The sequence below is a fragment of the Carassius carassius genome, chromosome 27, assembly GCF_963082965.1.
Source record: "Carassius carassius chromosome 27, fCarCar2.1, whole genome shotgun sequence".
Classification (NCBI taxonomy): Eukaryota; Metazoa; Chordata; class Actinopteri; order Cypriniformes; family Cyprinidae; genus Carassius; species Carassius carassius.
The window spans coordinates 21,144,951-21,158,874 of NC_081781.1; positions in this window are offsets into that span (position 1 = coordinate 21,144,951).

The window sequence follows — 13,924 nt, forward strand, 5'->3', positions numbered from 1 at the left end:
ATAGCCTTGATCTTTTTACATGCTTACCTCAAGTATGCAAAGAAAAATGCCGGCCAAAAGCTCCTTTAGGTTGTAAGAATAATTTCGTATTCCCACATGAAAAAAATACTATAGTAATTTATAAGTAAATACTATAGTGTTTTGACTATTGTAAAGTGTATACTGTAGTCCTATATATATATATATATATATATATATATATATATATATATATATATATATATATATATATATATATATATATATATATATATATATATATATATATATATATATATATATATATATATATATATATATATATATATATATATATATTATAGTATTTACAACACTTTGTTATTGAATGCTACAGCATACCATAGTTTTAAATATAGTGAAATGATAAACTGCAATAAATAGGTTACTATAGTATACTTTAGTTTTTACTACAGTAAACTGTAGTAGGCTACCCTATACTTGAAGAAAACGTAGTACAGTATTGGGTAAAGTAATTTGTTTATTACTATAGTTATACTATAGAATTACCACCAAATCAAGTGCTTTACTTTATTTTGGTTCAAAAACACTGTAGTATGTATTATACATGACTATTGGAGTTTTTCATGTGGGCTTTTTGCATGATTTCATTATTATTGTGTGTATTTTTTATTTTATTTTTTGCACGAATGCGGTCTCATATAACATTATACAGACTAGTTTATAATGTAGTCTAGGGCTGATTTATTTATTTATTTTTAGGAAAGTCCAGCTGAAGAAGTTATCTGGACATAAACTCTTCTGCTGGTGTTTGGTCCAGCAAGAGTAACACCCAAACAGTTTTGGTGACTACTGCCTTCCACTGTAAAAAAAAAAATAAAAAAATATTGAACCAGTCATACGGTTGGAACAACATGAGGATGAGTGAAGGATAACACTTTTCATTTTTTGTCCAACTTTTCCTTGAATGTCAGCATGGTAACTGGTCAACATCTGTTTTTTTGTTTTTGTTTTTGTTTGGTTTGTTTTGCACACAATATAATCCCAGAATATTCCAGCCATATTCGTGTACCAACGTTGCAAGCCAGTTCGTGGAAGGTTCATGGATATTTCGTTTACTGAGGTGTTTGGAACAGCAGAATGTTCAACAATTTTCATTTCCACCTAACTGTTTTTCTTTAAGCAAACAATGTGGTGTGTATGGGGAGTCCCAGCGATGTGTATGGAGAGTCCTCTTCAAAATATTTTTCACTCACACTTAAAAAACATAGATGTAGGTTACAAGGCTGTCAGCTCATTGCACACATATTCCGTCCTTTCTCTTTTCCTTTCCATCTGAGATTTATGATATCTAACAGTTAATCAAGTAAAAATGTATGAAAGCAAATCTGAATGTCTCATTTAACCACATTTAAAGGGGACGTATGATGCTGCTAAAATGAACATTGTTTGTTGTAATGAAATGTGTTTATGCGGTTTAAGAAACACATTATATTCCACATACTGTACATTATTGTTTCTCCTCTATGCAGGGGTGGACTGGCTATCTGTGTGATCTGGAGAATGACAGAATGACCCACCACCCACCACGCACGCAGTCATCACCTCACCATTTTTCGGACTATAAGTCGCACCTAAGTATAAGTCGCATCAGTCCAAAAATACGTCATGACGAGGAAAAAACATATATAAGTCGCACTGGAGTGTAAGTCACATTTATTTAGAACCAAGAGAAAACATTACCGTCTACAGCCGCGAGAGGGCGCTCTATGTTTTCAGTGTAGACTTTCTCTTTGTTCATTTCTTTCGGTTCATGTCAAATCAATTTTGATAAATAAGTCGTACCTGACTACAAGTCGCAGGACCAGCCAAACTATGAAAAAAAGTGTGATTTATAGTCCTGAAAATACGGTAAGTATTGAACATGAGAGGAGAAAGAGAGTTACTTGCTAGGGATGATGTTAGGAAGTGATATTCAGGTTGCTACATTTTTAGTGATTACAGTAGTTAAAACAGCTAAACTTCAACATTTTAGCTGTAAAATGCCACATGCAGTAGCTAATATTAAGAAATATTTTGTATAACGTAATATAAACATGATTTCTAGTCATGTCCTCTTTTGGAAGGCCAAACAAAGTAGTTTTGTTTTTTCAACGAAACAGCGTCACACATCGCGGCCTTGAGTGAGCGGAGGCCGGAGGCCTAGAGTGAGCCGCAGTTTTAAGTGAGCAGAGGTGGGCTTGAGAACGGCGCGGCCAGCGGATTCTATGAACGAGCTTGTGACAACCACATGTGAGGACCCTGGGCTGGACTCTGCTTCATCCATGGTGAGCGCTGATCCAGCGATTCACAGTGCAAAGTTGATGTACTTTTTACTCAGCGACCTGCACTAATCAGCTCCAGGGATGACGAAGCAGATATCCTCTTTTGGAAAACCAAACAAAGTAGTTTTGCTTTCACATCGAAACACACAGCGTCTATATGACATGGCGGAAGCAGCAACAACAATACTACAACGAGAACAAAAAGGTGTGCCTTCTTTCTTTATGTGAACATTTGGGCGGCATCATGCAAATCTTCCCACATGGTGACGTAGACATGTGGGGGTGTGTTTAAACGAGGCATTTTAGGGAGGTGTGGACTAGTCTCAACTTTTAAAAAAAATATCTCTTTAGATTTCAGACCTTATTCTTTGCAACTTTACAGATCTTCTTTATGCATCAAGATCTTGTAACAGTCCAAAGAGAAAGGAAAAATTTGTATCGCATCATATGACTCCTTTAAATGATTTTAAGGAACATTTTTCGCCGTTCTTATGAATTAAGTGTTAGTAAGCAGCACTTGCCCATTTGAATTCCACACACAACACTCAAATTTGAACAGTAAAGTCTCTGTGGTGAAGCTAGCGGAAACCAGATTGAATAGCACCATGTAAACTAAAGCGTAGAGGTAAACTTTAAATAATCAATTTAATTCACAGCACCACACCTAGGCTATTTAACATGCAGTTACTGACACTGTAGAAACATGGCATCAATGATATTTATTCATTTATCAATGTCACAAAAATTATTATAAGCTAATTATAGCCTATATTAAATATTGGGTCAAATAAAGACAAGAAGTCACTTTTATAAAGATTTACTAATACTATACAGTTAACTCCGGATTCAAGAATTAGCTTTTTATTAGGGCAACTACAAAGGAGAATTTAATAGTTCTAATAAACTTTGATTGCAGAAAAATATGAATTCAATAGGCTAATTAAGAGCCTGCAATATAATGCAAAATTAATATTGTGAAATGCATTTTAAGTATTCAGAAATATAATTTATTTTCGTCCATTATGTATCATTTACATGAGTCATTTATTCTAACTGCCCTAACCCCAGCAAGACTTTAATAGTGGACTGTGTGGGCCAGATGGAATTAATTAGCACCGGTCCAGCCCTGATGACCTTCCTCTTCTAGGGCCAGAAAGTAGACCTTGTGATAATAAAACTGTTTAAAATAAACTTTTGTAATTCTGTAAACTGTAATATTTAGTGTGCATACTCATTGTATTTCTGTGTGTTGGAGATTTAAAAAAATAAAAATAAAAAATACAAATTATTCCTGTGGTAGAAAATGTTGTGGCACCAAGATACGCTTGTATGAAGAGGGCCCTTGGGTTTGCTATATAGCCCCAGGGCCCTATGTGTTCTTAATCCGAGTCTGCCAACAGTGCCCACAATGCAAACAAAAAAAGAAACGCACTGCAAATGCTCACAACGGATAAAGTATGGATAAAGTAATCTCTGCTGCAGCCAAGCTGATTAAAAATCTAAAGTTTTGACTAATGAAACATGAATACAATAAACAAACGACTGTGACAATACATGGTTTATGTGTTTTTCATACACATGACATAACATATATTATGTTAGGCTATCGAAACTATAAAATATATCTTCTACCTTGGCTTATTCTATGAAAATGTATATAAACAAATCATAAAATTGTCATTTGGAAAAAATAGGGGGAAAACTAATTATAGAATGCAAATGATTGGTTATTGTCCAGCAGTGTATTTAATTTCCCAGCCAATTGAAAGAAATAAGATAATAATATGAATAATAACAAAACCTGACAATAAGACCAATCTGTCCTCCTCACATCTGAAGGGCTATTTGCAATCTCACTGCGAAATGCGCTACACCACTACTACTCCCAAAACTTATCTTCATCTTTATAATGCAAACAATAAACAATACGATTTATTTTATAGGTCAAGTATTGTGATAATTGCAACAGAAATCACTCATTAGTCTACCTTGTGAGGCAAATTGATTGGATGGGCTGACTGACATCCGTAGCTATGTGACTGATAGAAAGGCATCAAGGCATGTAATGTATATAAGTGTGTTTGTGCTCTTGTTTTTGTGACATATCAGGACACAACTCTGTATAATGACATGGGTATGACACAGGTATTACAAGGAGAGGGTGACTTATGAGGACATAACCCATGTCCCCATTTTTCAAAACGCTTATAAATCATACAGAATGAGTTTTTTGAGAAAGTAAAAATGCACAAAGTTTCCTGTGAGGGTTAGGGTTAGGTGTAGGGTTGGTGTAGAGCCATAGAATATACAGTTTGTACAGTATAAAAAATCATTAGGCCTATGGGATGTCCCCACTTTTCACAAAAACAAATGTGTGTGTGTGTGTGTGTGTTACTCCCTCCCTCAGACAGTCACTCATCTTCCACAATTTCTGATTGAGTAACATGGTATTGACCTTCAACCAGGCCTTGTTCTTCAACACAGTATTGCAAAAATGTTTCCACATCCTCTTGACACTGAAATACGTGACACTGGACCACAAAAACAGTCATAAAGGTACATTTATTGAAATGGGATTAATACATAATCTGAAAGCTAAATAAATAAACTTTCCATTGATGTGTGGTCTATTAGGATTGGACCATATTTGGTCGAAATACAACTATTTGAAAATCTGGAATCTTAAGAGTGCAAAACAATCTTAAATATTGAAAAATAAAATCGCCTTAAAAGTTCTCCAAATGAAGCTCTTAGCTATGCATATTACTAATATATTTACAGTAGGAAATTTTACTAAATATCTTCATGTAACATGATCTTAACTTAATATCATAATGATTTTTGGCATAAAAGAAATTCAATAATTTTGACCCATACAGTGTATTTTTGTATATTTGCTACAAATATAACCCAGCGACGTTGTGCTCCAGGGTTTCATATAAGCAAAAAGTCATCCTTTGCTTCAAAATTTAAAGATACTGAAATTTTATCTGTAGAGTCTGTCATTCCCATACTGTGAAATATACTGTGAAATACAAACACTATAAGACTTTAGCAAGTTGAACCTTTTACAAGAGATGCTGGCCACAGTGTACTGTCCTTGGTGCTGACACACAGAGAGAATCACTGCACCTCCGTCCATTCTTCATCCTGGTGATGCTATCTACTGAGGCAGAGAATGCTAAACTCCTATTGAGACTCTGAGCACACACACAATCCCAGAGCATTCATGATCTCTACATCTCTGAATGTACAGAAGAAGAGCTGGTAACACTTTTGTATAGGAACCAGTTCTCACTATTAACTAGTTGCTTATTAGCATGCATATCATTAATATATTGGCTGTTGATTAGTACTTATAATGCACTTATTCTGCATGACTATATTCTACATCCTTAATGCTACCCAATACTTAAACTAAACAACTACCATACTAAATATTAATAAGCAGCAAATTAAGAGTTTATTGGCAGAAGTCATAGGTAATGGTTTGTTAAAGGCGAGAATTGGACCTTAAAATAAAGTGTGAGCAAAAAGCTCAGAGTTACATATAAAGCAGAATTTTAGCAAAGAAAGCACGTACATCAGCCTCAGCCTAGCTCTAATTCTGAGTTACCTTTATTATTCTAATACATTGAACATTTTCATCTTGTTGACTCTGGTGTCAGTGTCATCTTCTTGGTCAGCAACTCCAAAATCATCTCCCATGGGACAGGCCTTCTTGACCTCTGGTAAACGTGAGTGTCGATGGAAGAGGAGGATAGGGACTGTGTCTAATTGTGTGTTCTTTCATTTGCATTAAACGGGAAAACTCCACCGTTGACATTAAATACTAATAAACTGATCAGTTCAGTTTCTGACAGATTTGAAATAACTGGTTTAAATAAATTATTTGAAACACTTATTATATTGAGGTTTTTATAGCCTAAATGTGATAAAAGCAATATGTCAGCAGTGCTTTTACTATGGCCGAGAAGCTTTAAGATATTTTGTGTCACTCTAGTGATTGGTTTCTTTGTTCAAAGTCAGTTTTTATTTTTTATTTCTGGACATGTTGGCTAGTCTGAGAGCACTGAAAAACACACCAACTCATAGTGACCCACTAACCCACTTCTCCATCACACATCTATTCTGTACAAACATCGCAAAAGCCTATCAATGCCAATCACACTTCTGTCCAGCAGTCAGTCATAGGGAGACATGAGGACACAGGGGAAGCCCACTCAAGACAGGAAAGCAGCAGTCAGAGGTTATTCACCAAGAAGGGAATAAAAAACTGATTGTTTGTAAATTAAGCTCTATGAGCAAATTAGCCACAGAAAGCGTGTAAGAGTGTGATTCTCATATGTTAAATAGAGACTGATTACAGATAGGGGGCAATTGTGAGGTGTTGGGACTTCTCTTTTCTCTCACCTTATCTCACTACACTACCTGAATCATCACATAGAGATACAAATATATCATCCCAAAACAGGAAACAAATGTTAATTGCCAAATCCATACGTAATAGTAAATTGTTTTGTCCTTCTGCTTTAAGAACTAGATATCTTATTTTAATGGACTGTGAAAGATGTACTAGTTTACTTAAAGCCTTTATGTATAATGCATTATAAAAGGTTTATATGGGCTATAATGCATTATAAATATTCATAATGTGTGTTGTGCATCATTTCGTGTCATAACTGAATATAAAATGCATAGTGTAACAATGAATTGATAAGTGTTATAATTTATTAACTGGTTACAATTATTCATGGTATTGTACAATGAATTATACAGTGCTTTAAACAGCACTGTATATATTTTTTTTAATTTTATAATGCATTGCACATAAAGGCTTTAAGTAAAGTGTTATCACTAGTTCTTGCTGTGAGACATTATTTCAGTCTTCGACCAAAACACTTAAAGGTCCCCAAACACTTTTGAGGGGTAACATTGTTACATGTGGTTTAACACTGAAAGGATTATCAGCTGTACTTTATAATTTTATTTTACAGGTATAAACTGTATCTATAAGCTAAAACAGATGCCTTGCTGATTGAAAGCCTAGTTAATCTGTGATAGTCATGTTTTGGATGTGTCGTCCATAATGATTCATATTAATCCACTCATTATTACTTGTAAGTAATGAAGAATTCTGATGCAAAACTTCGAAGTGCAGTCTGATTTATTTTTGTTTGTTTGTTTGTTTTATCAGGTGTAGGTTCAGTCATTTCACTTTAATGGCAGTGACTAGGATATTTCTATTCCCATTAAAAAAAAAAATCTAGAGCCCTGATAAAAATGCTAATTTTAGAAGAAAATTTCAGAACACACTTAGAGGGATTTTGCATCTGAACTATTCAAATCATAATTAATGTGTAATGATCTAAAACAAATTTACAGCAAGCAAATCATTCTTTTAAGTTTTCATGGTTGTTTTCACTTTTGTATGTATGTATGTATGTGTGTGTGTGTGTGTGTGTGTGTGTGTATAAATAGATAAATAAAAAACTTTTTTGATTAGTAATATTCAAGGACTTTAAAGGTGATTTTCTCAATATTTTGAATTTTTTGCATCCTCACATTCCATATTTTCAAATTGTTTTATCTCGGCCAAATATTTCCCTATCATAACAAACCATACATCAATGGAAAGTTTACTTATCAGCTGTCAGATGATGTATAAATCTTAATTTCAAAAAAATATTTTACATCTGATAAGTCATCAGCCCGAAACTACTTCTGCGTACAACAGTGAGCGCAAACTAGATTAAAGTGATTATTATGTTTTGAATACAGATATTTTTCTTACAAAAACGCATCGATTCAATACAGAAGGTACAGGTGTTACAGATGTTCACCCCCTGAGCCGTGTGAGGAACTTTTTATTATGGATGGATGCCCTTTATTTCATTTCTTTTGGACTGATGCACTGCAACACCCGCTGACTGCCATTAAACTTTAAACTTAAAAGATCAATGACGAATTTTATATAAATCTGATAGGATTTTTCCTAAAATTAAGGAAGTCATATACACCTAGGATGCCTTGGGTGTGAGTAAATAATGGTTTAATTTTTTTTTTCGGGTAAACTATCAATTTAAAGCAGATTGTTTCTGTCAAGGTTGTGAGTAAAGAATGGAACGAGGACTCAATATTGGAAGATAAGGGCTTTATTAACGGCAGAAACAAAACTAAACAAACTAAATCTACCCAGTTAGGAAAAACACAGCTGGCAACTGGCTGGCAGGACAAGGAACACACCGGGGAACATTCGATGATGAACTGGCACAGGACTGCAAACATGAGAATAAAAGAGGAGCAAATGAGGGTAATGAGAGAAACACAGGTGAGGCAAATAAACCAATAATCAGGTGACAAGATGGGTTGGGTCAAGACAATGCATGCTACACAAAACACCACAAGAAATGCAGACAGAAGAGCACACGACCGAACGAACTCGAGACTGCATGCTCCCACAACAAGACATGGAGCGTGAGTGTCCGAACCCCGACACAAAACTGAAACTCAAGACATGAGTGTCGGGATCCAAACACCACGCTACAACAATAAACAAGGCACGCACACAACATGAAAACAAGACATGATGGGAGAGTCACGAAACCATGAATAACACTAGACCGAAGTGACAGTGTTTCTTACTTCTGTAAAAGAATCACTGAAACTCTGCGACACAGGTAAACGACTGAAGTACCACACTGAGAACAAAAGCAAACATGAAATAGAAACCAAATCTTTGTGCTCAGAATGATCCATCCATGTACAAGGTGTTATACCTAAACCATGGGCTGCATATAAACATCAGTGGGCAGACTGAGCTTTCTGAAATTCAAGACTGGCAACTGAAAAGTTGTCACCAAATCTCTGGTTGCTTCAGAGGGATTGTCCCTGTAACTAATGTTCAATATTGTCCTATTAGGTAAGAACGACAGAGCTGCTAAATGAGAGATGTGTGAATTTATGTTTAATGGGGACTTTCATAGTGATTCAAGGATGGGAATGAAACATTTGGCACAGTCGCCTGTGTTCAGAGGTGTAAAAAGTACAGATGTTGCACTATAAACAAATGGTGCAGTTACAATTTTCACTCAGAAATGGCATGTCAATTTCACTATTAATTACAAAGTAACATTCTTGTAAAATATACTCCAATAATCTTTATTTTCAACTTAAAAAAAAGTGTGTGTCAAACATTTTACTCCAAGCCAAAATCAAGTCTAATAACTTGATAAAGAAATAGTAATATTTTCACTCAGAAATCAAAATTTTCACTCAGAAATTTTCTCCTTTGGTATATTTGATGAAAAATATTAATGGAAATAAATCTGAAAAGACTTTTTAAAGACACCTGACAAAATTTCCGTTGTTCTACACAAGACTCCGGATCACAGCTGATGTTAAACTGAAACCAACATCATCCATCCTGTAACCTGATATATTTTCAGCTAAAATTAGAAACAGATTATTTAACTGTGGTTTGATATTTGAATATAGTGATTTTTTAGAATAATAATAAAAACCGATCATGATTCCCTGAAGTTCACTGACTTAAAAGCTAGATTTAACAGTAAAATAACAAATTTCTTGTCTGTTCTTTGAATACTGTACACTACATTTATGGATTTTTTTTTTACGTGCTATGATTTATGCTCACCTGCTTTTTTTATAACTTGAAAGCCCCCGGTCCCCATCTGCTTTTATGATGTTTGGGAAAAGCACAAACTTTATTCAGAACTTCTCTTTTTGTCACCCACTAAAACGAAAGCCATGCAAGTTTTAAATGACAGTGATTCATTTTATAGCATCTTTATAACTATTCTCTTCACTATTCTTCTAAAAAGAATGTCCTGCCCTGTCGGTAAAATACATTTAATTGGGTGTTTAAAGAAAAGGAAAGTTAAACACTCCTGATAATCCTACGGTTTCATTTGCATTGAGCAGATTTCCACGGTTTAAATTCACCTAAACACAGAATGCTACTAAAATAAAAAGATTTGAGGAACTTGTTAAAACGGTGTTAAACACATGGCTGTTGACATATACAGTCTGCACAGATTCTCCATTTTTGTTTCAGCCATGAATCATAAACACTTAGTCAGATTACAGACTAGCTGCAGTGCAAGTGACCAGAAAGAACAAAAACAACAACCACCACACAATGAGATTTTTTTCATATGCAATGCCATAGAGGCTCTGTGGGGGGTTTTCACAACTAATAATCGACTTTCTCAAGTTTTTTTTTTTTTTTAAGCATGACCTTTTAGACCCACTATTAGAAGCGCTTGTCTGGATTATATAGTTTCGGGGTAGAATACTACATGTTTGTTTATTCTGTAGGGAGACTCGCATGACTCAAATGCTTGAACTCGATTCCTTAGCTTCAGCTATCCTTACTGTAATAAGCACACTTCTGGGAATAAAGAGCTGAAGAGAGATCCGTAAATCATCTCTTATGCCGTCTCCTAAATATTTCCTCTGTGCAGCTACATTATTACAAACACTTGTCTTATCTTGCTAAATAAATGAAAACTGTTGCAGTACTGGATGTCTAGACTTTTAGACAAACACATACACTCACTTCTGGTCCACAAGCTTTTGTTACATGGCGAGACAGACGTCATATCAAATGTTAAGGTTTGATCTTTTCTACTGCGCAGTAGTAGGAATACACCTGTCCCACCTTCCACTTTAAATGAACTGATTCACAATTACTATCAACACCTTGACAAACACTTGAAATGACAAATGGTTTTGCTTAGTTTTCTTTCATGTTTCAGTTTGTTTGATTTTCATTATTTTTAAACATATTTTGAATATATACAATAATAAAAAAAGAATAAATTTGAATAAATATTTAAAATATTACGTTATTTAATCTTTAATATTTTTTTTATATTTAAAACTGTGATTTAACTGTGAATAATCATTATTGAAAATGGTAAACCTTAAAGCATTCAAACTATAAAAAAAAAAAATAAAAAAAATCAAATTCAAATATTTGACATTATTAGAAATATATACAAATAGAAATAGAAATAATCATTAATCAAATCAATAACAAAGTAAATTAACAATTATTTTCAACATATTCAATATTTTAAACATTTCAAAAATAATTTCTTGAAAATAATAAAACTGCATGCATTCAAATATCCAAAAGTTATTTAAAATATTTAGAAATAACCATTAGTTAGTTAAAAACAAACACAAAATATTATTAAGAAATTCAAAAATGATTCAAAAAAGTTACTTTAAATATTTAAAAAAAATATTCATTCAAATTTTACTAAAATAAAATATTCTAAATAAAATAAAAAGGATTCTAAAATAAAAAGGATAATTATTTAAACAAATTACAAAGAATTTCTAAATATTTTAATTTATTGAAAATAAAAAACCTATGTTCCTTTAAATATATATTTTCTATTTCAAAATACGCTTAAAACAGTATTTCAAATTATTCAAAATTTTATTTAAAAATTTTCTGAAATAATGATTGAAATAATTATAAAAATAAAAAACATTTATTAATTGTTCTAACATCTTCTACATTATTTAAAAAAAATATACAAAGAAAAGTTTTGAAATTTTGATTAAATATTTATAAAAAAAAGTAATTACTCTAAAATAATTGATAATTGTTACAAATACATGGAAAATAATGAATTATTTATGTCAACAAGTAAGAGTGGTTTAAACCGTTTTCTCTTTCCTGTGAGTGACTGAAATGTATTGTGTGTTGTGTGATAACTTCCCATCAGTGGGCTCTCAGCAGACCCCCCGGGTTTCCCCTTTCAGTGTGTTCGTCTCCACCTCTACTGAGAGAATGACCTCATTAGTCAATATCAGCCGCTATCTCAGGCGAAGCCCCCTTCCCACAGCCCACAGAGAGGTGGGTGGTCAAGGCCGACAGCCTCAGATGAGCAAGCGTGTTTGAGGTGTCAAGATATTTAGGACAGCCAGTCAAGTTCAGAGGTGACTGGAGGGAGAGATAAGACTGACTGCAGCGATTGCAAAGACAACACTAGCCACACGTGCAACATCGCAGGCACTCTGGAAATCCCATAGCCAAGCTAAAGGACAGCGTTCGCCAACAAACACAAATCTGATAATGAGGTTAGATGACAGAGAGGAGTTTTTTATAACAATGAAGTGACACACTCGCTCATCAGAAATATCCAAAAACCTTTCAATCAAAACTCTCGATGGTTTCACTGTTAGTCAGTGACGATATGAAATGATTAAAGATATGCACCTCATGAAACATGAGTCTACTTTTGCACTTTACACCAGAAGTTTCCAGTAAACCAACAGACAGAGAGATGATGTTGGTGATACAGCGGCCCTAAAACCATAAACGAATTACGTTCCGTTAATTACAAAGTATTAAACCACAAACGTTCTCACAACTGATTTCACATTTCTGTGCCGTTTTTTTCCCAGTGACATTAAACAGTTAAGAAGGACATGATGGGGTGAGTAAATGATGACATAATTGTCATTTTTGGCTGAGCTATCACTGCAACTTTGAACATGATCCCACAAAATTAGAATAAAATGTCTTATGTTGGGTTGAGGGTTTTGTCATGTGTCATGGTACTCTCCACAATGGCGGCAGATGGGATGAGGAGGAGGAGAATCGTTAAGTCATTCTTTTTTAATTATTTGCGAACAAAAAGTATTTATCATAGCTTCGTAAAATTATGGTTGAACCTCTGATGTCACATGGTTTATTTTACCAATGCCATGCTATGTTTCTAGGTCTAGGAACATTTCAGTTGCGTTACTTTCTACCGAGGATCAGAAAGCTCTTGGATTTCATAAAAAATATCTTAGTGTCCCGACAATGAACGAAGATCTTATGTGTTTGGATCGACATGATGGTAAGTAATCATTTTTGGGTGAACTATCCCTTTAAGAGTGAATGATATATTATATGAGCACTTTTTGTATTTTCACAGTAGCAATAAAAAGTAAAAAAAAATCTGAAAATAACATTGCTACACTGAAAAAAAGGCTGATTTTATCTGTAAAAAGACTGTTTAACTCTAAAGGTGACATATGCCCCTTTTTACATTATGTAATATAAGTCTCTGGTGTCCTCAGAATATGTCTGTAAAGTTTCAGCTGAAAATACTCCATAGATTATTTATTATATCATTTTGAAAATGCCTATTTTGAGTGGAAACAGAAACACGCTGTTTTTTTGTGCCTGTCACTTTAAATGCAAATAAGATGCTGCTCCCCGCCCCCTTTTCCAAAATAAATCTTTATTATTTATTACAGCTCAGACCAGCTAAAAACATGTTCTGGTTCTGATTATCATGTTTATTGTGCTGAAATCATATTAGTTTAAGTTTCTGATATAGGGTTTTCTGAGTGCACACATCTGAAGCACTTGGACAGAAAGCGGCTGTCACAACGTGTGAGTACTAAACTAAGTTCTCATTCACACACAAGTGTTACAAAAAAAACACACGAGTAAAAAAAAAAAAAAAAAGTCGGTTATGTCTGTGAAGGTTTTAGATCTGTGTGCCAGCAGCAATATACAGTAAATAAATCAATAAATCCACTGCTCTCTTGTCTCTAGGACTGTAAATAGTGTTCTGTGCTCGTCT